At 44.6% G+C, this 26,538-nt stretch overlaps 1 protein-coding gene across 3 annotated transcripts in view; it reads right to left on the bottom strand.

Annotated features, from left to right (window-relative positions):
* NCOA4 (nuclear receptor coactivator 4) overlaps window positions 1-26,538 on the bottom strand; it is a 60,281-nt gene that overhangs the window by 14,953 nt on the left and 18,790 nt on the right. Inside the window, exon 1 of one of the 3 annotated variants that reach the window (XM_082854496.1) lies at window positions 7,636-7,745. The exons of the other annotated variants lie outside the window; for them this stretch is intronic. The gene's annotated coding sequence lies outside the window, so the exon portion shown is untranslated. Of the gene's footprint in view, window positions 1-7,635; window positions 7,746-26,538 lie in introns of those variants that run through there. 3 annotated transcript variants of the gene reach the window in all.

Raw genomic sequence — 26,538 nt, 5'->3', positions numbered from 1 at the left:
GCCCCGAGGGATGCCAGGGGCTCCTCTCCAGCCTCTCCTCGGCCCACCTGCTCCAGCGCTTAGCCTGTGTCCACCCCGATCCGCGCCCCAAATCGTCAAGACGTCTTTGATTTAAGGATTTTGCTGCTAATCACTACAAAGAAATAACAAACGTGGGCCAGTCAGAAGGCTTCCGGAGTTATTACTGGAATGTTCCTGGCCAGTAGCTCCTGACTCCCTGAGATTACCACTGTCAGCCTAACAGGTTCAAGGCCCGGCTTTTGTTTCAGGCTCTGACATCTCACTTCTGTGACATACCTCTACCTATACCCCAGCGTCCCTCTGTCTCTCTCAAACACAGTCCACACGGCCTCAATCCAGTGCTGCATTTAACACTCATGGATGCTTCTCATTCAACAAGCTGAGCACCAACCAGATGCCAAGCTCTATTCTAGGTGCTGGGAATACAATAGTGAAATGAAAGCTCCACCAGGACAGTAGTACAGAGTAGTTAAGAGGATGAACTCTGGAGCTAGACCGTTGCCACACAAAACCTGGCTCTGCCACTTAGATGCGGTGTAACCTTAGGCAAGTCACTTAACCAATCTGTGCCTCAGTTTCCCCATCTGTAAAATGAGGACAATAATAATGGGCCCAACTCAATGAGAATTATATGAATATACAAAAAAATGTTTAAGACAGTATCTTACACATAGTAAGTACTTCCTGTCTGATGATTATCATGCTCATGGTACTCTACTTTGATGCCCTTTTCTCCGAAAATAATCCTCAAAGTCTGCATATCCCATCAGGCCAGAGATAGAATTCTATACAGCCTTGTCATTCCCTTCAATTTTTTTAATGTAAAATACTTACTCTCATCTATGCATATGAAGCTATCTTCATAAACAGAGTAAAGCAAAACCACTTGACAAAAAGCAAAGGCCAGTGGACACTGAAGACTATCACCCTCAATTAAGCATCCCTCAGATTTCAGATGAACAGAGTTTATGGAAGTGCCTGCTTTATCTGTGTTGCACAGTTTCTGGGATCCCACTTCAGACATTCACTACCAAAAATAATGAGAAAGCAACTTATCTCTGAATTCAAAATTTCTTCATTGGAGAACATATTTTGTGAAGATACAAAAAAGATACATACCTCTGAATGATGTTAAGTTAAAATTTGATAGCCCTTTGTATTTATACTTTAAGTCAATGGCTAGAAAAAAGGAATCCTCAGTCTGTAAAAATGACTGTCAAGAACTTTCACCTCTCTTTTATATGCCACTACAAAATAGTTACAATGTAAATAAATACAGTAGGAACTTTGTGGACCATCACCTACATAACCAGTGGTTTCTATGCCCTCTCTAAAGGATCCTGGCCAATGCCTCAGCACACTAAATGCTGCAGCTCTTCTTCACTTGAACTTACACAGTTACTGAGAGTCAGTGTTATTCTGTTTATGACAGCTTTAGTTACTATAATGATGTGATTTACTAAAGAGTATATAAATATAAAAACACTGGGGAGAGAAAAAAACCATAAACATCTACAAGAATTCTGCATTCAGACTTTGCAGGCACCTCTTTACTCCCTTAAGCTTTGTTATTTGCCCTGGCATATTTATGAAATGTTTAAGTTCTAAAGGGAAAAAAGTCATAAGGCATTTTACCTCTCTTATGTTTCAAGATTTCTACGGTGTCTCACAACAAGAGAATCATCTATTTCCCGGTAGATTAGTAGATCATCTCATCTAAAGAGAGCATAAACTATAACTCTCCAATGGTTCCCCCCTGCCTACAGGATAAAGTCCAAATTTCTTTAATAAATAAAGTTCTCTGTCTTCTGGCTTCAGCCTGACTCTCCTGCTGTCTCCCCAGAGCAGCGCCCACATCATGATCTTCCAGACGGCAGTTCCATGCATAGACCAGGCTGGTTTGCCTTGTACAGCTTGGCTCTCCCAGCTCTCTCTGCCAGCAAAGCCAGTTCCTCCCCTTCTCCCCGACTGTCTGCTTTTCTGACTATGCTTAAGTCACCAACACTATTAAGCCTTTCCTGACCAAGCATCCCATTCCTCAATAGTTTTGACCTAGTGAGTTAACTGCTGCCTCCTCTGGGCTCACTGTAATCTGTATAAGTTTCCAGCGTGACACCTATAACACATGTTATCCTTACTGTTACATGTCTGCCTCCTTAGCCTGAGAGGTCCCCAAGAGAAGGGACCACATATTATTTGGCTTTGTACACCCTAGTGCTGAACAGACTGCCTGCTATCGGTATCATGGCATTACCAACCCCCCTTTACATTCTATGTGCTCTATTGAATTGAAATAAAGAGAATGGTGTCCCTGGAGTTGTGCAGTGCTGTAGCCCTCAACTCAACAGAGGCTTAATACATGTTTGATAAATGGATGAATGAATAAATGTTAAATGAATGCTCAATTTCAGACCAGCCACAATAACTATGGTAGAATTCTGCTTCAAACATAAGTAATCAACTTGATGTCCCACTAAGGCCTGCATTAATTCAGGAGGGTTTTTCAGAAGTGGAAATGTTTCTACCATAACTATTACTTTTTGTTCTCTTTCAAACAAGACAAAACTAGCAAGGATATTGCTACTGAAACTATGATTCCAGGATAGGCACTGATATAATGTGTCCTTCCTGATGCCAAGCCCATCAAAGCCCAGCTATACAGATTCACAAGCACCAGCTGATTTGTGAGTTAAAGGGGAAACATTAACTGTATTTACAGCCAACTCTGGATTTTTTTCTCTGATTTTGCAGTACCACAGAAATTCCAGCTGACATCACAGAAGTTTGGTAAGCTTTCAGAAGTAGGGCTGTGCCCTATCTTCAACTTGAAACTTCCCGCCATAATATAGCCAAGGTTAGGAAACCATGTTATTTATCTACCATCACAGTAATAATATCATTTTATCCCTGATTTTATATGGTAAACACCTTGCAGTTTTCCCCCACAGAAATAAGCAAGTTATAAAATATTTTCCCTCCTCTAAAGCCTGGGGGACTAGAAAATATGCCAAAATAAAACTCAAAATATACCTGAGATCATGTTCTTATGAAATCTGTAGTTGTCCAAGTATTAAAAGACCTAACTTCTTGTCTATGAGCAACTGACAAGCAAAAACCTTTTAACCTATGTTGCCAGTTACTCACTCCTTCACTGAACCAAATTGTTACATTTGTAAAGGACTCAAGGCAATGCTAGATAAGAGGAATACTTAACACCCAAACATACTCCTTACCTCAAAAAGAACATCTTGATTCCACTGCATAATTGAGCCAAGCAAAATCAGGGATGACGAGCTGGGATAAGAATGGCTAAGAGAGTTGGAATGAGCATTCATGTCAGTAGTAAAGAAAAAAAAGCACCCTCAAGATAACTTTTTGTTCACTTGCCAGTGAATCTATTTAATTCAGAGTAAGGATGACTTGCTAGGATTTGAGGTATGGCAGGCTAGGTGGGAAGTTTACAAATTATGACTGTAATGTTATGATTTAACAAGCAAAGAAGACAAGCTGAGAAAGACTATATGGCAGCTCCTCTAACTGACAAGCATAGATAGAAACACTATTAAAACAATTCACCAGAGCAAAAGTGGTCAACTTGGCCTCCTTATCAGCCTAGGCCACCTGCATTGTTTACATCTTGTATGTCGCAACAATGTATTTAGACATACCTGTATAGGAAACAGAGCCAAAGTGAAAACCCGGAGCAAAATTTTAAGACGGCCAAAAAGCAGCAGGAAGAATAATAAAACTGCCATGGAAATCTATAGTTCTTTCATGAAACTGAACTTAATCCAGTATATACATATTGGTTGGTCCCTTATCATAATCACTTTGGACTTGCAACCTAACTAGTAAGTATACAGAGACACTGAATTTACTGATTTCAGTAACACTCAGAAGGTGCTCTCTGATCCAGCAGCACATTGCACTGTGTATCCTGCATAGTGAACGGTCTTCATTCTCTGAGGCTGGAACTGCTCCTCCAGCATGCCTCAGGGCCCTTGCATTTATCCTCCAGATATCGTGCCCACTCCTCTTCCTTAGTGTCATCTTCCTCACTACCCTATGTAAAATAAGTCTTCCTTCCACACGCTCCCCCTTAATATATTTTATTTTTAAATTATCTCCATAGTATTTATCAGTATCTGACACGTAGAAACCATTTATTTTCTGATCCCACTTCAGAAAACACACTAGAAGATATACGTTCCACACAGGCAGGGACTTTGTCTTTTTGTTCACTGTTATACAGTAGATGTTCAATAAATATTCATTGGAAGAATGGATCCAGGGACTTCCCTGGTGGCGCAGTGGTTAAGAATCCGCCTGCCAATGCAGGGGACATGGGTTCGAGCCCTGGTCCGGGAAGATCCCACATGCCGCAGAGCAACTAAGCCCGTGCACCACAACTACTGAGCCTGCGCTCTAGAGCCCGTGAGCCACAACTACTGAGCCCTGTGCCACAACAACTGAAGCCCACGCACCTAGAGCCTGTGCTCCACGACAACAGAAGCCACTGCAATGAGAAGCATGGGCACAGCAACAAAAGAGTAGCCCCAGCTCGCCGCAACTAGAGAAGGCCTACGTACAGCAACAAAAGACCCAACGTAGCCAAAAATAAATAAATATATATAAAAAAAAAAAAGAATGGCTTCGGTAAGTATTTAATATATCTATGTGCCAAGACTTTTACTTTTACACATTATCACATTTAGTTCTCACAAAACTTTAAGGTACATATGCACTATCAACACAATTTATTTATTTATTTTAACATCTTTATTGGAGTATAATTGCTTTACAATGTTAATTTCTGCTGTATAACAAAGTGAATCAGCTATCTGTATACATATATCCCCATATCCCCTCCCTCTTGCGCCTCCCTCCCACCCTCCCTATCCCACCCCTCTAGGTGGTCACAAAGCACCGAGCTGATCTCCCTGTGCTATGCAGCTGCTTCCCACTAGCTATCTATTTTTACATTTGGTAGTGTATATATGTCAATGCTACTCTCTCACTTCATCCCAACTTACCCTTCCCCCTCTCCGTGTCCTCAAGTCCATACCCTACGTCTGCATCTCTATTCCCGTCTTCTTGCCCCTAGGTTCATCAGAACTTTTTTTTTTTTAGATTCCATGTATGTGTTAGCATACTGTATTTTTCTCTTTCTGACTTACTCACTCTGTATGACAGACTCTAGGTCCATCCAACTCATTACAAATAACTCAATATCGTTTCTTTTTATGGTTGAGTAATATTCCATTGTATATATGTGCCACATCTTCTTTATCCATTCATCTGTCAATGGACACCTAGGTTGCTCCCATGTCCTGGCTATTGTAAACAGTGCTGCAATGAACATTGTGGTACATGTCTCTTTTTGAACTATGGTTTTCTCACGGTATATGTCCAGTAGTGGGATTGCTGGGTCATATGGTAGTTCTATTTTTAGTTTTTTAAGGAACCTCCACACTGTTCTCCATAGTGGCTGTATCAATTCACATTCCCACCAATAGTGCAAGAGGGTTCCCTTTTCTCCACACCCTCTCCAGCATTTACTGTTTGTATATTTTTTGATGATGGCCATTCTGACTGGTGGGAGGTGATACCTCATTGTGGTTTTGACTTGCATTTCTCTAATGATTAGTGATGTATCAACACAATCTTAAAAAGAGAGAAACTAAGGCTTGACAAGGTTAGATATATTACCTACAGTCACAGGATTCCAAGTAAAAGAACCAAGATTTAATGCCAGATGAGTCTAAGGTCTCCAACCACACAATGTATGTTGAAGGGATCATTTAGGTGTCAAGATTTTATTATCTCTTTTTATTCATTCAACAAATATTTATTGAGTGTCTAAGCTGACACATACTGTGATAGTCCCCAAGGACACAATGGTAAACTTGCCATCTAGAGGAAAATTTGTGCCATTGAGTCACCGAAAACTAAGAAAATAAGAAAACTTTGAAATAGACTGCGATTTAGAAGTCCACCAGCAGCAACCACTGCTCTGAATGCCTTCCAGTGTGCCAACACTTACTCTGGGAGGGAAACTAGCCAGGAAGCTAGTGGGGGAGGGATATGTATCAGAATCGCCTGTGCAGTTTTATGAAGCCCCTACACAGGCTACTGAGATTCTGACACAGCTAAACCGACTGAATCTTAATAAAATGTGGGTGGGGTGGGGAAACCTATGTAATTCTAAAATAAGATACCTCCTCCCTCTTTGAGAATCACATCTTACTTTCCCTGCATAGCTCACCAGGCTTCTCCACTTTTGAAATACCTCTTTTCCCAAAAGTAATAATATAATTGTAGAAGTTTATTTAAACACAAAATACAGTTATCATAAAACCTTAGACCACTAGGTTTTCCCTGGGGACCCAAGGACAATAGAAAAGGAGGAAAGAATATTAAAATGTAAGAAATGTTACCGTGCTAGACTTTACATATACCATCTCACTTACTTAACAAATCTGCAAGCTAGCAAACTGTCAAAATGCAAACCAAGTGACTTGCCTCAAAGGTACATGCACCACACCCCCCATCTCCACTGCAGCATTTGGGTGCGTCTTCCTCAAAGGCTCTGAGGTTATTTAAAGTTCAGAAATGTTACATTAGTACCCTGTGCAGAAATGAGCCAGCTATGATTACCTGCCCCGTTCTCACCCAGGAAGTAACTCAATAGTCCCTACAACCATATTTCCATATTACCAAGTAGGTGGTTCAAACAGTTATGCTATGGTGAACCTTACCCTGATTAGAAAACAACACAAAATGGTACGGTGAAAAAAGCTCTGCCTTTGGGGTCAAACAGACACTAGCACTCCGCCTTCTGCCATTCTTGATCGCATCACCCCTGTTACATCATGTGACACTTAAGACTATATGATCATTGTTGCTCCTGCCACAAGAATTCAGTTCCATGAAAATAAGGGCTGTGCCCATTTTCTTTCATCGCTATATCCTCAACACCCTTAACATATAGGCACTGAATTAAATAATTCTTGGTGGAATGAGTCAATGAACTAGCAAGCCTCGCTTTTCTCATCTGTAAAAAGGAGATAATGGAACTACCTCTCGGGACTGTTAGGAGAACTACAAGCACTTTACGGTAAGTGACGCTGTGTTGGCAGGTAGAGGGCCGAGAAAAACGTTATCTTCTTCGCGTTTCCACCCAACAGGCTAGGAATGTATATACTCTGGGTCCGGCCGGGAAAACAGGCCCCTCCTTGCTCCAAGTGACCCCGGCGAGAGGGAGCAAAAACTTGGAGCTGTCACAGCCGGGGCCGGGAGGCGGGCGGCAGACAGCCGTTGGTGGTCCCCAAGCCAGAGTGTCTAAGGACGAAGGGAGAACAGGCCGGGCGGGGAGAAAGAGGTGGCCCTCAGGCCGAGAGTCGAGGGCCAGAGAGAGGAAGGCAGGCCCAGGCCGGCGGGCAGGCAGGAGGAGGCCGCCCTCGAGGCAAGCGGGTCGAGGGAGAGGCCGGCCTCGAAAGGCTGCCCCAGACAGGCCCGGGCCGGTCCGGTACGCGGCCATGGCGCCCCAGACCGACCCGCGGCGTTGAGATAGGGAGGAGGCACGCCCGCCCCGCTAGCCCCTCCGGTACTTACCACCTCCGAGTGCAGCTCCGGGCGTTCTGAGAAGACCTTAGCGGACAGAAGCACTGCCCGACACAAGCCAAGGGCCTAAAGGCAGACTTCTCGCGAGAACACAACCTTCCTCCCACGCCTCTTACCAAATGTTTGACAGTCTCGCGAGATCTCAAGTCGAGTCGGCCCAAGGTCCTTGACTACGCTCCAGAGGGCGAGAGCGCCGGCGCACAAGTTTTCCTGGGCCATAGATCAGGGTCCTTTCGCCGTTTAGGAATAAATAAGATTAAATGAAAGAAACATTTGTCGAAGGCAGGCTCTGTAACGAGGACTATCCTAAGTGATTCTCTCACACCAGATGTCCTAACAAGGCAGATATTATTTAGGCTTAACGTACAGATGCAAAAATAAAAGTCAGAACACACAAAAGGACAAAGTATGATTCCATATATATGAGGTACCTACAACAGCCATATTTATAGAGACAGAAAATAGAATGGTGGTTGCCACAGACTTGGGGAAGGGAAGTTATTGTTTAATGAGTACAGAGTTTCTGTTTGGGATGATGCGAAGTTCTGGATATGGGTGGTGGTGATGGTCGCACAGCAATGGGAGTATACTAAATGCTGCTCAATTGTACACAAAAATGGTTAAAATGATAAATTTTATGTTATGTGTATCTTGCCACAATTTTTTAAAATTCAGTAAATAAATAAATAAATGTCAAAGCCCAGGTTCCAAATTACACCATCTGACTTCAAAGCATTTTCTTGTTTGCACCGTATCACACACCACACAGTTTTCTGCACTCCACATTCCACCACTCTGTACCTCCCCTCACGTTTTGGCATTAATTATCCATATTGGAATTTTATTTAGTTGTTTGTTTGTTTATTACCAGATGTTAAAATAAGAATCTTTCTGTCTTAGTTCTGACAGAAGTCCCCAATACTAGCTGCTAACTGCTCCCCAGATTTCCCATGAGTAGGATTTGCAAACGAAATGATTGTAATTGGGTTTTATGCATCTCACCCAAGAATAACAAGGGGTAAGGCTATCTCAGCAGACAGCAACAGGAAACATAGGTTCAGATGCAGAAGCTAAAAGGGCTCTCATGGCCTGTGATTAGGAGCGGAGCTGTGGAGAAAGAGGAGATGCAGGGAATATCAGAAAGGCCCACAAAAGCCTCATGAGGAAGTAAATCATCTTAAACACTGCCACAGGCAGACGGAGCCAAGATGGCATCACACTGTCCCTCATTCCCTCTTCAATTCAGAAGCAGATTCTGGATTGAGACTTCTTTTGTAACTAAAAGTGACCAAGGCACTTTTTTATTATCTTAGGGTGACCGAAATCTCGGACCTGCCTAGATTGCTCAACTAGTCCACATAGTATGTTTGCACAGGTGGGGTTAGGGGGCAGAGGGCAAATAAAGCTCTTTACTGATTGCCCATGGATTGTTCAACAGAAGGCTCTTTGCTTGTTTGCGATCTGTCATGTACACACACACCCAACTCTAAGCCCCAACAGAGCAGGGACCTGATCTCTCTGGTTCACTACTGTATCCCCAGGCCTAGAGCACTGCCAGGCACTCAGTAAGGACCTGTTGACTGAACAAATGTTCTGTAACACAGAAACAGCAAGAGATGATCAGCATTGTCACTGTTTTAAGTCCCTAAGTTTTGAGTACTGATACTGTAGCCCTGCACCCAAGCCATTCCCCATCTACCAGGCAGGACTCCTGGCCTCTTAACACCCCACTGGGCTGCAAGTGGGCTTAGAGGCACTTCTTCCAAGCTATCCTGCTCTAACCTGCTGTAACCTCAGGCAAACACAGATTTATATAAGGGACACAGCAGATACTCTCTGAAGAACAGGAAGGAAGGATAAACATGAAAACCTCAAAGAAAATAAAGGATCTGATTTCATCTTTAAGACACATTTATATTTTGAATTTTTCACCAGATAGTGGGACACTGGGGCAGCAAAGCACAGATCTATCAGAAGCAAGAGAAGCAGCAGTGCTCCCCTGAGTAAGGGATGCACAATGATCTATGGGAGTGGAGGGAAAATAACTTTTATTCATATTTATTTTTGTCTCCTTTAAATGTTTACATGCTTTATAATGTGTGTATTATCAATGCATACATAATGTATAAACTAAAAGTATACACATATTCAAGTGTTTGCTCAAAACACTTTTGACTGATAGGTGGGGTTACACAATCATAGACTATTAGAGGCCATAGGAGAATGACGCCTGGCCTGGGAGAACCTGGGCGCCCCCAGCAGGCTGGGAGCTCTGGGTCCATGAGAAGCACATTATAACACCCATCCACTGACAGCACAAGTCTTTTCTGGGTCCTTCTGTTCCACCACTGCATAGGTGCAGGTCTCCTTGTTGAAGATTATCTGGCACTTGTTTGTGTCATAATCCATAGGTACAGCAGCACTGTCATTGAGACAAGAACAAGGCCTGTTAGAAGGAATAGGCTGTCCAGCCTCCCCAGGGCCAGCTTTGTGCTGGAAGCAGCCTGCACTCCAGGTGTCTGGGGTGCCCCTCACCTATTTAAGATCACCCCTTGTCTGGGAACCCCAAACTGCCACCTTCAGAAATCGGTACCCATATATATATAGGACCTAGACTATGAACACAGACCATCCCTGACATTGTTGGTAAATTCCATCCCGGGCACACAGGACCACAGCAACTTCCAACAGGCCCAGAGGCAGGTCTGGACTCCTCTGAGGCCAGGCAGCTTGCTTCAGCCTGGCTCTTCTTGTCCTCCCTGCTCAAGAAGTAGCCAGCAGTACTGCTGCTTGAATGTGGGAAGGGAATGGTTGTCCCAAGCCTGGCATAGAGGCTTGTTAAGTCAAGAGCTGGCTCAGCCAACAGAAACAAGTCACTCCAGGCAGGGACCATGGAGCCCTAGGAAAAGCTGATGAAAACTGGAAACAATCTCCCTGGGGAAAATCCACCCACACATTCTAGGGTGCCAACAATTTTAGGGCTCATTGCCCCCTTTAAACCCAACTGTAAACCCCAGATTTAAATTGCCCATCCCCAAGGTGTACACAGAACAGCCATCCCCAGGGCCATTTGTGACAATGTTTCCTTCCACAAGGTGACCCTTGACTTATTTTAACAAAAGAGGACATTTCAATTATCTTCCCAAAGGGTAATCAGGAAACCAAAGGGAAGACTGGAAGAAGCTTTTCCCAAGGCACCTGGGGTAGGTGGCCTGGGTAGTGGGGAGGCCAGAGCAGCCTGGGCCACCAACCTCAGCCTCGACTGCCACTAGGCAGCTTCATATCTGGACAACGGCCCCTAGGGCAGGGGTCCCCAACCCCCTGGCCAAGGACCAGTACTGGTCCACGGCCTGTTAGGAACCGGGCCACACATCAGGAGGTGAGCGGTGGGCGAGCGAGCGAAGCTTCATCTGCGGCTCCCCATCGCTCGCATTACCGCCTGAACCATCCCCCCCGCCCCCCCACCCCCCGACCCCCCCCCGACCCCCCCCACCCCCCCCCCCCCCCCGGCCTATGGAAAAGTTGTCTTCCACAAAACCGGTCCCTGGTGCTAAAAAGGTTGGGGACCACTGCCTTAGAGAGTGCAATGGGTTAAAAAATTCTCCCAGAGAAATTTTAATCAAAACGTGTATTTTGGGATTCCCTGGTGGCGCAGTGGTTGAGAGTCCGCCTGCCGATGCAGGGGACACGGGTTCATGCCCCGGTCTGGGAAGATCCCAAATGCCGCGGAGCGGCTGGGCCCGTGAGCCATGGCCGCTGAGCCTGCGCGTCCGGAGCCTGTGCTCCGCAACGGGAGAGGCCACAGCAGTGAGAGGCCTGCATACCACACACACACAAAAAAACAAAACCAAAAAAACGTGTATTTTGCTATCACAAAAAAGAAGTTCATGAGAGAAATTTCATAGGTGGCGAGATAATTATAGGGGAAAGGAGTTGACGGCTCTGAGCAGAAAATATGCCCCTTTCCTCCACGTGGAGCGCTGTGCTAAGTGGGATAGGCAACGTGTTAAGAAAGAGGGAAGGGGCTCTGTGGGCCCTGACTCGGAGTCAGTTACTGTCCCAGGCTTGAGGGACACATAACTGGTATAGGGAAGGCATCAAATCTGTTTTAAGTTAATGAATTTATATGCAGAATCTCATTTAACTAATTAATTTTTTTGGCCGCACTCGTGGCTTGCGGGATCTTAGTTCCCCGACCAGAGATTGAACCCAGACACTCAGCAGGGAAAGCGCCGAGTCCTAACCACTGGACCGCCAGGAGCCCCCTCATTTAATTCTCATATCCACCTGATGATCCCTATTTTACAGTGAGGAAACTGAGGCTCAGAGAGATTAAGAAACTTATACAGGGCACACAGCTGGTGTACAAAGGAATGGAGATTCAGACTCAGTTACATTGGCTCCAGCATCGAGCCTCTTCCCACTTCACTGTTTTCCACACTAGGTCCACGGGACCCCTAGAAGAGGGTCATATTGACGTGGCTGTGATGATGCATCACTGAGTGGGGTGGGAGGGTGTCAAATTCAGTTGACAAGGGTGCTTTGGCCACTCTGGAGGTGCACTCCAATGTCAGAGAGGAAGAGCTCACTAGGCCTTAACCTTGCTGATACAATCGCACTCCAGAGTCACACTGACACTCGATACAAAGACAATATCAAATTTCAGGAGCACAAAATCAAGGTTCAGTTGTAAGACACAGTGACCCAGCCAAGGCAATACCTGCAAACCTGCTTCGGGCAGCCAGACATGCAGTGTCTGGATCTGATATTCCTCTTGTTCCATTTAGCACTTAGCATGGGGCATGCTCAACAAATGTATTCAGAACTTTCCAGATACTTAAACTTCAGTAGCATTCAGATGTTCTAAGTCAAGTGCTTGTTCTTCTACTTCCTGCTGGTATCGTAAGACTCTCTGAGGCACTTGTTAAAATCCAAATTGCATGGCCTCCTATAAATTCTGATTCGGTAGGTTTGGGGGTGGGCCCCAGGAATCTGTATTTCATCAAGCCTCTCAGAGGAGTCTGTGATCAGGCAAGTTTGGGAAACACTACTTTATGCCAATGCTTCTATCATCAAAGCCACTCCTGTTCTTGCAAAACACTATAGGGCCAAGGCTGATGTGAAGACATCAGATGGATGGGGGGGCGGGGGAGTGGAGGTAGAGTGGCTGATTTGGATGTAACTATTGAGGAAACAGGGCCATGCTGCAGATATTCTGTTTTATTGGCCCAAGTACCAGAACTTTGGAGTCCACACTAACCCAGCAGAAAACATCTGTGCGACCTTTGGGCTGACGTGAGTTAAACTTGAGCAGTGAAGCAACTTCGGGTTTAGAGTACAAGGCTCACTACAGATCATCCTTTACTCCCCACATCCATTCCCTCTGCCTGTGTTCAGAGCCACTCCTGTTCCTGCAAACTGCCACGGGCCAAGCAAGACTGCAGTGAAAACCAGCTCACTTCTAGAATAGCTTCAGACTACTGGGTACACTATCCTGTGTTCAGCAACCCATATGGATTTAGATATTTAATAATAAAGGTTATTTATCAAGATTCAAAAACAACTTAAAAGAAATAAGACTGAGGTAGAAGCAATCCATTAACAGATGCATGGATAAACAAAATGCGAGATATATAATATATATAATTTAATATAATTTTTTTTTACTTTTTAAGGCTGAATAATGTTCACTGTATATATAGTGAACATTATTCATCCCTAAAAAGGAAGGAAATTCTAAGACATGCTACAACATGAGTGATTCTAGAGGATGTTACATTGATATAAGCCAGTGTAGGGGTTCAGGACAAGCCTCCCCCAAATGTGCCACTTTTGCATGAGGATTTTTCTGAGCTAAAGGCAATAGACACCTTGCAGGTTCAAGAGAAACTACTGCCCCACTAACCACCTAGGTAGTATTAAATTGAGGATTCTTCCCAGAGAAGAGTTATTACCAGAGATAAATTTTGTGACCCCGTTTATATGTCATGGTAAACATCTAATTACCAAACATAGACTCTTATTCTTATCATCCTGTAAATGACTCCTGTCCTTGGAAGCCCCAAGGACACTAACATTATTGCTCTACGACTTTTCACTCACATTTTGCTTTTTCCCCAGTTTATTTTAGTAACTTGTATAGATCTTGTTCCTCTGCTAGATTATCTGAAGGTAGAAGCTTCAAATGTACCTCCTGGTACATTTGAGGGACTTACCATTTTATTAGTTTGCCCAGGCTGCCATAACAAAATACTTTAGACTGGGTTGCTTAAACAACAGAAATTTATTTTCTCACAATTCTGGAGGCTAGAAGTCTGAGATCAAGGCATTGGCAGGATTGGTTTCTTCTGAAGCCTCTGTCTTTGGCTTGTAGATGGCTGTCTTCTCCCTGTGTCTTCATGTGGTCTTCCCTCTAAGCATATCTATGTCCTAATCTCCTCTTCTTATGAGGACACCAGTCACAATGGATTAGAGCCCAGCCTAATGATGACCTCATTTTACTTTAATTACCTCTTTAAAGCCCCTACCTCTAATACAGTCACTTTCTGAGGTACTGGGGCTTAGGATTTCAACATATGAATTTGAGGGTAACACAGTTCAACCCATAACACCATCTTATCCCCAAATGTTCCCCCTACAGCTTGCCACGGTGCCTAAAATTTCACCCTGTGTTTGCCTCTACACACAGACGCTCAGGCCTCTTAACCAATTGGCTCTCAAAGCTCTTCAGAGCTGGCCATGGTGATCCTTTCCAGTGCCATCCCCTACCTCCCCTAAAATAAGTCTTTGGGGTAACTCTCCTGCTCCCTTGAGGGGTTGCCTCCCCTCTCACCAGCGATGCCATAGAAGTGCTGTACACTTCTGCTTTCACCTCATATGTTTAAACTGCCCGCTGCCGCCTCTGAGTTCCTGGAAGTCAGGGGCACATTCATCATGGTTCGTGGCCCCTCGGTTTCTTTTGAAACACAGAGTTTGAAGAATTTCACACGATGTGAGTCCCATTACATCAAAGTAGCATCTATGACTTGCTGTCCTAGCATCCTTGTCACAGATGTGTGACCTTAGTTCCACAATCAGACACATGGAGCAGGACCTCCTTACAGAGGATGCCTGGAAACTGCCATCACACAGAGTCCCCCAGGAACGATGGCAGGAGTGGATGCTGCTCCTAGGGCGAGGGTGTCCAGAGTCCAGTGTGCAGTGTCAGTGGCATGAGCGGCAGTGACTATGACCAGAGGCAGTGAGGTCTTGCTGGAGCAGTGAGGTTTGGGGAGTCTATCTGGCCTCATGGCAACCAAGCCTATGTCTCTGGCCTTCCACAAAGCCTGTGAGCTGCCTGACATCTTTAATAAATTCCTTTCCTGCTCCCACAGACTACAGCAGGTTTGTTGTTTGCAACTAAGAACTTTGTGACCAAGTTAGTGACCATAACTTATTCCTGTCCATGTTCCTCCCAATGACTGACCCAGTGCCTGGCACTGAGCAGCCATGCAGGATAGAATCACACCAGGTAAAGAAGATGTGGCACATATATACAATAGAATATTACTCAGCCATTAAAAACAGTGAGGGCTTCCCTGATGGCGCAGTGGTTGAGAGTCTGCCTACCGATGCAGGGGACACGGGTTCGTGCCCCGGTCCGGGAAGATCCCACATGCCGCGGAGCGGCTGGGCCCGTGAGCCATGGCCGCTGAGCCTGCGTGTCCGGAGCCTGTGCTCCGCAATAGGAGAGGCCACAGCAGTGAGAGGCCCGCGTACCACAAAAAAACAAACAAAAAAAGTACTAAAAGTAAAGTCAGATCAGGTCACTCCTGCAGCGGCTTTTCATCCTGCTCAGAGCCCAGGCTGGAGTCCTTCAGGGCCTGTCAGCTCCTCCATGACCCTTGTCCCTCGCCCCTCTGGCCTTGTCTTCCCTACAGGGCACTCCCAGGCTCCATCCTGCTGGCCTCACTCTCCTTGCTAACCCCCAGACACCTCCAGATCTTTGCCCAAATGTCACCTTCTTAGGAGGTCCTTCCCTGAGCGACTACAGACCATCTCACCCATAGGCCTGTCCTCACGCTCCCCTCCTCCCCATCTTCCCTGCTTTATTTCTCTGCGAGGCACTGATCATTGCCCCACCTAAGACATAGTTACCTGTTTGTCGTTGTCTGCCTCCCCCAGAGAGAATATCAGCTCCTTTACAGCTGGCACTTAAACTCTTTTGTTCATGGCTTTATTCCCAACACTCAGAAAAGTGCCCCCCACAGAGTAGGGCTCAACAATACGTGCTGAGGGATTGAATAACAAAAAGTGCTTTCGCAATTCCTGACACCCAGCATGTCCTCTATAAATGGAGCCACAGCTGTGCTGCTGCTGTTGTATAAACCGAGAGCGGTGATAACAGCCACCAGGCCTGCCATGAGATTTAAATTAAACGATGTATGTGGAAGGGGGTGTAGAAACCGTAAAGTGCTATGCAAATAGGGGGTGAGAGTTTTTATTACAAGGCTGTTTACTGATAAGCCTTTTACTCATTAGAGACTTTGTTCATTGTTTGGACCGATCCTTGGGTCTCAACAGAGCTCACAGCCTGTCACAGAATAACCACATACAGATTAGTTTGTCCCCAACAGTGTGCAAAGCTTCTGCTCCATGTTCTGCCTGTCCACCTTGCCGTCATAAATACTTGGCAAAGGGCATGCCTGCTCTCCACCTTGCCCCAGGAATGTGTGTCAGCCTCTTTCTCCACCCAAGTCACTACTGGCCTCTGGGGGCATTTGCCATGCCATCCCAGGCTCCAACTATCCAGAGAGAAAATATTTCATTACTCTCCTTTGAAATGGACTTTCAAGGCAAGGAGTGTTGTGCCAGCATATTTAATATTGCTGTAGTTAAAAAGGACAATGTGAAGACACTGTCGGGGAAGCTGGCTTGCTTGGCAGACAGGTCTTTATGGAGAGTTATGTCCTGCTGGGTTTGCAGTGTTCTAGGCTGTGAAGCTCTGCAGAGAAAGTTGGGTCTCTGGACAAACCCATTGCATGTTCTGATCTGTGAACACACAGGCTTGTACCTGCTGACCTAACAAGGTCCTTTATCACACCGGGAAGCGCAAAAGGGAAAAGAAACTACACGTGTGGGGAGGCTGCCCTGAGGCAACACTCCAGTGGCCCAGTCAGAGGGGTTCCCTGTGAGGTCTCTAAGTATCCCTACTCTGCAGATGAGGACAGAAGGCCCTCTCACTATCCCACAGCTTGTAAATGGGAGTACCTGGAATGGAACTCAGATCTGCTGGCTCCCAACCTCACTCTCTCCTGTATCTCACTGCATCTGTTGGCCACAGTCTCTTCCTTTAGAAAATGCAGCCTGGGGAGCTGGGTGAGTGCAGAATCAGAGCAAGGAGATTTAGTGTAGAGGCTAAGACAGAAGTAGGTTCTAATCCAAGTTCTGCCTCCAAAACATGGGGCAAATTTCTTAACATCTCTGATCCTTATTTTCCTCATTTATTAAGTAGGTATGATGATCTCCACCTCAAAGGACTGGCCTGAAAAAATAATGAGCAATGTGTCTAAAGTGTTCAACCCAGTGCCAGATAAAGGGTGATGTCATCTTTTTTATTACGGAAGTATAGTTAATGTACAATATTATGTTAGTTTCAGGTGTACAACATAGTAATTCAACATTTAAATACATTACAAAACAATCACTACAATAAGTCTAGTAACCATCTGTCTCCATACAGTTATTACAGTTTTATTGACCATATTCCTTATGTTGTATATTACATCCCTTTGATTTATTTTATAACTGAAAGTTTGTAATTCTTAATCCCTTTCACCTGTTTCATCCAAGCCCCCACCTCCCTCCCCTCTGGTAACCATTGGTCATTTCTCTGTATCTATGAGCCTGTTTTCTTTTCCTTTGTTCATTTGTTTTGCTTTTTCATATATTCCACATATAAGTGAAATAATATGGTACTGGTCTTTCTCTGACTTATTTCACTTAGCGTAATACCCTCTAGATCCATCCATGTTGTTGCAAATGGCAAGATTTCATTCTTTTTCATGGCTGAGTAATATTCCATCATATACCACATCTTTTTTATCCATTCATCTATCAATGGACACTTAGGTTGCTTCCATATCTTGGCTATTGTAAATAATGCAGCAATGAACAGAGAGGTATATATATCCTTTTGAGTTAATGTTTTCATTTTATTCAGGTAAATACTCAGAAGTGGAATTATGGGATTGTATGGTAGTTCTATTTTTAATTTTTGGGGGAACCTCCACACTCTTTTCCATAGTCACTGCACCAATTTACATTTCCATCAACAGTGCACAAGGGTTTCCTTTTCTCCACATCCTCATCGATGCTTCTTATATGTTGCCTTTATGATGATAGCCATTCTGACAGGTGTAAGGTGATTTCTCAATGTGGTTTTGATTTGCATTTCCCTGATGATTAGTTGAGCCTCTTTTCATGTGGCTGTAGGCATCGGTATGTCTTCTTTGGAAGCTTTTGCACAGCAAAGGAAACCATCAACAAAACAAAAAGGCAACCTACTGAATGGGAGAAGATAGTTGCAAACAATACATCCTATAATGGTTAATGTCCAAAATATATAAAGCTCTTAAGCAACTCAATTACAAAAAAACAAACAATCTGATTTAAAAATGGGCAGAGGATCTGAGCAGACATTTTTCCAAAGAAGACATACAAGCGGCCAACAGACACATGTCATAGTTTTTAATAAATGCTGGTGCCACCAAGCAACAGCAGCTTGCCACATCCTTCTCCCCTGGGAATCTGGTGGCCAATGCCTTCTCCACTCTGGGAAGTGTCAGTGATGCCCCGCCCAGTTCTCTCTCTGTAATGTCCCATATGCCTTAAGCTGGGGATGCTTCCACGAGCCACAAGCATGAAGCCACACTTTTACTGGGAACTCACCCATCCCATCATGTGGTCTGTAGCTGGTGATTCTGGAGAAGAGAAGAGATGGAAGCAGCTACCTTCTATAGGTGGGTGATCTCTGTACACATAGGCTTTTACTTGCTAATTTCCTCTCAGAGGTAGCCTCAACTTCACATTTTATGAGATATCTCATAGTGAAATCTCATTATATGTGCTGGGTAAACACCTTTTCTGTGAGGTGAAAACCTTACTTCCCTATAGTTTGGTTCTTTTCTGTAATTTCACAGATGGGCCTTTGAGAAAAGGTGGGTAAAGTATTGGCACATGCAAGAGTTTTGATGTATTTGTTTGATAAATATTGGCTGAGTGCCTGTTGAATGTCTTCTGACTGTACAGCAAACATTTTAAGTCTTAATCCAGGATTATCTTATTTTCAGAGATACAGGTTTCTTTAACTTAACCCAGGGGGATTCATGTTTGCCAAACTGATAAATGGCTGGGGACTTCCCTGATGGGTCAGTGGTTAGGAATCAGCCTGCCAATGCAGGGGACACAGGTTCGAGCCCTGGTCTGGGAAGATCCCACGTGCCCGTGCGCCACAACTGCTGAGACTGCGCTCTAGAGCCCGCGAGCCACAGCTGCTGAAGCCCGTGTGCCTAGAGCCCGTGCTCTGCAACAAGAGAAGCCACCGCAATGAGAAGCCCGTGCACTGCAACAAAGAGTAGCCCCCGCTTGCCGCAACGAAAGCCCGCCTGCAGCAACAAAGACCCAACACAGCCAAAAATAAATAAATAAGAAATTGATAGATGGCTGGCCTTTTAACTAAATTAACATAGATTCCTGCCTAGAATGGGAGAGAGATGTTGCAAAAAGAAAAGAAAAAGCAACTTTATGGGTATCCCAGTCGATTTTACAAGTGAGCCTTTAAAATGTTTCATTGTAACAAACTGTATTATATCTGTTAAACAGAAACTGCTGTAATGAGCAGAACTAGAGGGACCCTCCAAGGATTGTGTGCTTTGACTTTATGGACAAGGACTGAGACTGGGGGAGTCCAGTGACTAGCTAGTGAATTGCAGAGTTCAATGTCAGAGGGAGATGGCTAGAGTCTCAGGCGGCAGAGCAAAGGACAGATGAAGAATGAAAGTGGGTCACCTCAGGTCTATCTGAAGCATAGAAATAATAGGACCAGCCTGCTTATCTCCCAGGGTGATCGTGAAGACTGAGGGAATTGACAGATGGCAAGGAATAAATATAAAACACCCTATAAACTAGGCTTTTCTTGCTATAATCATAGCAAAGAATGTTCAGGACTTCCTGGTGGACAACTATTGGTCTAATTTTTAATCTCTTGGGATGAGCCATCTTTGAAGTGGGAAATATTGCTTTGCCAGCAGAAGCTCAGTCCCGCTGACATTTGATTGAGCAGGTGGTAATGGAAGAGAATATGCCATCCTCTATCACCACCAAAAACCTGATAGGCTGTTTTAAGATGGCCTTGGGAAACCAGGCTTTGAAATAGTGTCTCCATAATAGACATTGTTCCTGTAGATAATTTCTCATGGAGCCTATAGAGCCAGATAAGAATGATCAAGGCACATGTCCCGCTCAGTCTCAGCCACATTCTTGTGTCTTCTAAGTTGCTTTTTCTGGGAATTTGGGCTACTGTGGTAAGAGGTGTGACCTCATCTGACTGCAGTTTGCGATACAAAGGAGGATGGACTCCAATGAGATGTCAGCCAGAGTGAGGTCCTCAGCACCCCACCTTCCACTGTGCCCACTCTAGCCCCACCTGGGGATCAGCCTTACAAGGCCCAAGCCCCAGATCTGCCCCACGGGCTGCTCAGCGTCCATAGAATCACACAGCCCTCTGTTGAGGCTGCTGCAGGGTGGGCTGCCCAGGATCAGGATGGCCCCCACTCACCAGTCTTCAAGCTGATTACTTGTCTCCCATCTGTCACCCCTCCAATCCTTCTCCAGAGCCTTTCCAAATTGTCTGCACTTCTCTTAAACCTCCCACCCACCTGTGACTCCTTCACACCCAGAAGATAATCTCACCTCTTATCTCACAGCTAACAGAGGTGAGAACTGCTGCACTCACCCCTACACATTGACCTGCACCTTCTCCTATTCCTTCTCCTCTCCCTCCAGGTCCCTTTTCTGTACCACACGTGCCATCTATATTCCACACCCCCAACAGACACATGCCTTCCCAGGGACTTCTTCCAGCCTCCCTGGTGACAGGCAGGCTTGAAGGGGCAGATGGAAAAGTATCCAGCACGCGAGAATTGCCGAGTTCCCAGCCAGGGAAAGCGTGCTCCTCACCAAAGAGCCATCCTCCCCTGAAGGCCCACCCAGCCCCCTGTCAGTTTTTCACTTTAGAGTCTGATATCCCACGGCAGGACCAGTTTCTGCATTAGCCAGGATACTGTCAGAAGTGTTAGAAAAATGAACTCAAGTGAACGTAGGCCATGTTTTGGGTTCATGCGTTCAGTCCAGAGCTGAACTAGTTTCTGGATTTAGGGGCTCAGACTATGTCAGACCTTGTGATAGAGTTTTTACTCTCCAGAAACCAGAAAGATGGAGGCCAATGGTAGTCCATGTATTAATTTATGCCAAATTAATATTTCCATTTATTTCAATACAATAAGATGAATTCACTGCCGTATGCCAAAAGATGCAGCACAGGGTCTTTTACAATATCAGAGATGCTGTAGGGTGAACCCCTAACACTGGGCAAGGGTGGCAGTGGGACAGAGATTCTGTAGTTCCAAGGAAAGCTACAGTGACACTGTGAAGCCACCAGTAGAACAGCAAGAATGTCACAGGTGTGGGTTTCCTGAGCCATCCAGGTTCACTGTAAATGCCATCAGCCACATCTACCCTGGGTAAGTGTTGAAAGAATGTGCTCGAAGCTGACAAGCCAGGGCACCAGGAAAATTGCTGGTGAATAATCTTTTTTTTTTTCTTTTTTTTATTTCTGTAAGGCAATTGGAATGCTTACCTAGAGGGGTGTGAAAACAACAGAAACAAATGAAACACTGACACAGAGATGGAGCTAAAGCAAACACGTCTGGGATTAACCACTGAGAACCTGAGAAGCAAAACCAGGTTTTGTTCCAGAGAAAGGGGAGACCCAGGCATCCTCAAGGAGGCTCAGAAGTCTCGTTTGTCAAGTGGATTAAAGGCTATTTGGTCAATGATTATGTGTTTACAGCTTAGAATGACTGTGCGAAGAACCCAGGAACCACTGCCTCCCTGACCTTGATGGGGGCTGTGCAAAGACTGCACCCTTTGTCAAGCTGATGCTTGCCTTCTTTTGAAGATAAGACAATGACAATAAGACTCTGTGGACAGATAGTTTGTTCCTTATTTCAGGATGGTAAGCAAAACGTTGAGCAACCAGCATGATTAACCACTGACCCACCAGTACAGTTGCCAGCAATGTGTCTGGGGGACCCTGCTCTGCCAGGTGTTACCTCTTCTATTTCTGTGTCTGGTGAGGTGTGGAGGGGTCGGGATACTCAGTATGGTGAGTAGAGGCACTCAGGGGTCTCAGGGCAGTGGCCACTGATCCGCCAGGACCCCTGAACTGATGCCCATCAGCATTGCCAGCCCTGATGCTCTCTCATCATAGAGCACCTACAAAGTAAATGTGGCCCCCAGAATCAGAGAAGAAAGTCAGCCAGCAACCCTCACAGTCTTGCTATGAGCAGAGTCTTCCAGAACCACCTGAGGATTGAGGGCTAAGAGGTAGAAGCAGAGCAGTAGCCAATACATCAGCCCTCTTATAACTGCTTACATGCATTCCCTCATTGAGTCTTCACTGCAACACTACAAAACAGGCACTCTCACTCCAATTTTACTAGTGGCACAATTGAGGTTTAGAGGGATGGAGAAATCTATCTGGGGTTTTCAGGTGGTAAGAGGAGGCTGGATTTGTACCCAGGCCTGCTGACTCAAAGCCTGTGCTCCTTTTTTAAAAAAATTATTTTTTAAACCATTTTTTAAAATTGAAATATAATTTACAATGTTGTGTTAGCTTCAGGTGTACAGCAAAGTGATTCTGAAAAAGAATCTGATTTCTTTTTCAGATTCTTTTCCATTATACGTTATTATAAGATGTTGAGTATAGTTCCATGTGCCATACAGTAGGTCCTTGTTGTTTACCTATTTTATACATAGTAGTGTGTGTATGTTAGTCCCAAACTCCTAATTTATCCCTCTCCCCTTTCCCCTTTGGTAACCATAAGTTTGTTTTCTATGTCTGTGAGTCTATTTCTGTTTTGTAAATAAGTTCATTTGCATCATTTTTTTTAGATTCCACATATAACTGTCCTCCTTTTATGGACAGATGTTACATCCTTTTATGGACAGATATTACATCCCTTACACACCTGCCTGAAGGGCCTGCAGCAGCTGGATTCAAGCAAAAAGAACTAAGCACCACTGAACCAGAGCACCAGGATGGCAGCTGCCACCTGGATGGGGTTTTCGGGCCAGGGGTGTCCACTGTCCTCCTCCTTTCCCTTCCTCCTCTCTTGACAATGAGTTTGAGCCTCCTGTGACCTTTGGCATCAGGAAATTCCAATAGATGCTAACCAGCCTAACAATTTAGGCCAGGGTTAACAACCCACATGTTTTTGTTTTTATTTTTCAAACACCTTTCTTTATAGGCATTCACTAGGAAAATAAGTGTCTCTCAGACATGGTTAACTAACATTTGCCACGGAGGCAAAGGAGTAAAGGAGCGTACAGCTAATTCAGTATGTGACTTTGGGCAAATTGATCACCTTCCCCAGGTCTGAGATTCCTCTTTGGCAACTGAGGAAGAGCCCTCTCTAGGAGTGGCAAGCTCAAATGTTTCAGGGGCAAATCAGGCAATGTATCCAAGTGAAGTGGGTGTGGTGTTTAGATATTAAACACAAGGTAAGAAGAGCCTTCACTTTGAGTAAATTTACCTTCTCTGTTTCTCATGAAATGTGTTATCACTTCCAGTCTGTTTTGCTTTATCTCAGTTCTGACAGAGACATATGTGTAACAAGTAAGAGGGAACTGGGCGAGTGTGATGATAAGTGACTGCTGACACCCAGCCCAGTTTGGGAAGACAATAGGGATGGTGGGCTTCCTACTGGCCAAGGGAGTGTTAGTAACCCATGTCCAAAGGGCCAGCAGAACTACACACCAGCTAACTGTTTTAAGACCTCAGTTATACCAGACAAGTAGGAAATCCAGGTTTTATGTGAAGTCTCCCGATTGTTAAATAATGGCCAAGATGCAGTTGATTTAAAATACCATCCAGGCTAAATAAAATGTCGGTGGGTTAAATCCCACTTAGGAGGTTTCGAGTTTGTGACCTCACTCCTAGATAATATCTAAGGCTCTGTCTGCCTGGGGTCTTTAGAAAGTAGAGAAAAAACGTTCATGTTAACATTTTGCTGGGAATACAATTCTAGGGAACCAAGAATGAGGGGAAATGAAAGTGAGGCAGGGAAGGAGGGAGTGAGGTAATGAGCTGGCCACAGCTTTGCCATAATGAAGCTGATTTCTCTGTCTTGTGGGACATCTTCAGAATCTGTATGGGGAATTCCCTGGCAGTCCAGTGGTTAGGACTCTGTGCTGTCATGGCTGAGGGCCTGGGTTCAACCCCTGGTTGGGGAACTAAGATCCCACAAGCCGTGTGGTACAGCCAAAAAAATAAAATTAAAAAAAAAAAAGAAAAAAAAAGAATCTGTATGAAAGTTTTTTGTCTTGGAAGTTTTGAGTAGAAAAGGCATGGAAGAGGGTGAACAACATATCTGCTAGTTTCCTCCCATTTCCTCGCTCACTGGTCAAAGTCCACACATATTGGAGTTAATTCTAGAGTTAACTTATGGCTGCAACAACCATCTGCTCAGCAGCCACTGGGAAGGCCAGAGCCTCTGTGGGTAAACTCTTACACCAACTGATGCTCACAGAAGTTAGGCTCCTACCCTCCCACAGAGACTGGGAGATGGAGACCCCATTCTTCTCGATGATTACATTTCAAAGGGATAGCTCCCAGGTCCTTGAGAAATAAATTCCTGGGTTACAGAAGATACATCTCAGAGAGACAGAGAAAGGATTCACAATTTACTTTAGTTTTCTAAAGTAAATGCTCTAAGAAAAGGCAGGTCAGGAGCCTGTGACCAGGTAGTGCCTGGAACAAACAGTAAATTCTTTTGGCAGCATTGAGCTTTGTCAGGGAGGAACTTAAGGGGGCCAGGGTCACCATTCCAGGCATGCAGACTTATCAGAAACTATGCTAGTGTTTGTTCAAGTGTCTTGGTGTGGGACTGGACAAAATTGTTTGTGCTGAGAGTCTCAAGTTCTCATAGGTCACGACTGGAGGCTAGTCAAGAAGAGAGCTCAGAGGTAGCTGACTAAAGTTTGGTCAGGGAGAGAGTCTGTCAAGATAAAGCCACAGTAATCAAGACAGTGTGGTAGTAGCATAAGGATAGACATATAGATCAATGAAATCGAATTGAGAGTTCAGAAATAACCCCTACATATGTGGTCAATTGATTTTGACTCTAGCAAATATTGACTAAGCTCTGATCGCAAACCAAGCATGGCACTACTTCCTGGGATTATTGAGATAGTTAATATATGGCCTCTCTTGGGTAACTCAGTTTTGTGAAGAGTAGATTTTTTTGTTAAGGGATATAACAGAAGTATAAGGAAAGTACCAAACAGCTATCAATCTACTTTCAGTTTTCCCACTTATAAAATGAGGAGTTTGGACGAAATCATTGTTCTAAAACTTTAAAGTGCATAAGAATCACTTAAGGAATCTCTAAAAATACATATTCCTAGGACCCAACCCTGGAGAGTCTAATCTCATAGGTCTGTGGCCCAGGAATCTGCATTTTTAGCTAGACACCTCACCTGATTCTGATGCAGGAGGCCCAAGGAGCACATGTCAGAAATACTGACCTGAAATATCTTTGATTTCTGATATTTTCTGATACTACTATTATTTGTAAATGACACCACAGGCAATAACCATACAACCTTAAAAGTGCATACATTTACCTTTGGATATATTGTCAGAAGTATGTCCAAAATATAAGAACTAAAGTAATAATTGTAGCACTTTTTCTATTAGAAAGAGAGAGAATCTAAATACTCATCTATAGAGAACTAGTTAAATAATCTTTCATAATCGTTACAAAAGACTACTACACAGCTGTTTTAAAAAATGAGGTAGTTATTTATCACTGATATAAAAAGAACTCCAAGTATACTTTTTTTGTGTGTGTGTGCTACGCGGGCCTCTCACTGCTGTGGCCTCTCCCGCCGTGGAGCACAGGCTCCGGATGTGCAGGCTCAGCGGCCGTGGCTCACGGGCCCAGCCGCTCCGCGGCATGTGGGATCCTCCCGGACCGGGGCATGAACCCGTGTCCCCCGCATCAGCAGGCAGACTCTCAACCACTGCACCACCAGGGAAGCCCCCAAGTATACTTTTAAGAGTGAAAAGCAAGATGCAAAACACTGTGTGTGGCAAATTATAGCCATAACTATATCCGTCCTTCTGCAAAGTAATCTTGTCTCCGCACCATCAAGAGTAAAGTCTTTTTCCCCCTCCCGTTGAATCTGGGCCGGTTAAGCAACTTGCTTAGTCAGTGGAATCTGACAGCTGGAACAGTCTTGGACTTCCAAGGCTGGGTCATAAGAAACTGGGCAGCTTCTGCCTTGGTCTGTTAAAATGTTCACTCTTGAGATGCTCTTTCTCAGAACCCACTAGCCATCCCATGAGAAGCCCAAGCCTCATGAAGAGATCATATGCCAACATTCCCTTCTGTCAACTTAGTTGAGTTCCCAGGGGACTGAGTCTGCATGTCCAGCCCAGATCATCTAGGCTGACCTCCACTGCTATCTGATTGTAGCTGCATGAATGACCACCCTCTCAAGAGGGAACCCCTCAGCTGAGCTCAGTTAACCCAAAGAATTGGGAGCGATAATAACAAACTGTCATTTTAA

This window comes from Leucopleurus acutus (genome assembly GCF_964270905.1).
Source record: "Leucopleurus acutus genome assembly, chromosome: 14".
NCBI lineage: Eukaryota > Metazoa > Chordata > Mammalia > Artiodactyla > Delphinidae > Leucopleurus > Leucopleurus acutus.
Note: the sequence above shows the minus strand (reverse complement) of the source record. Positions and strands in the feature narration are given on the sequence as shown.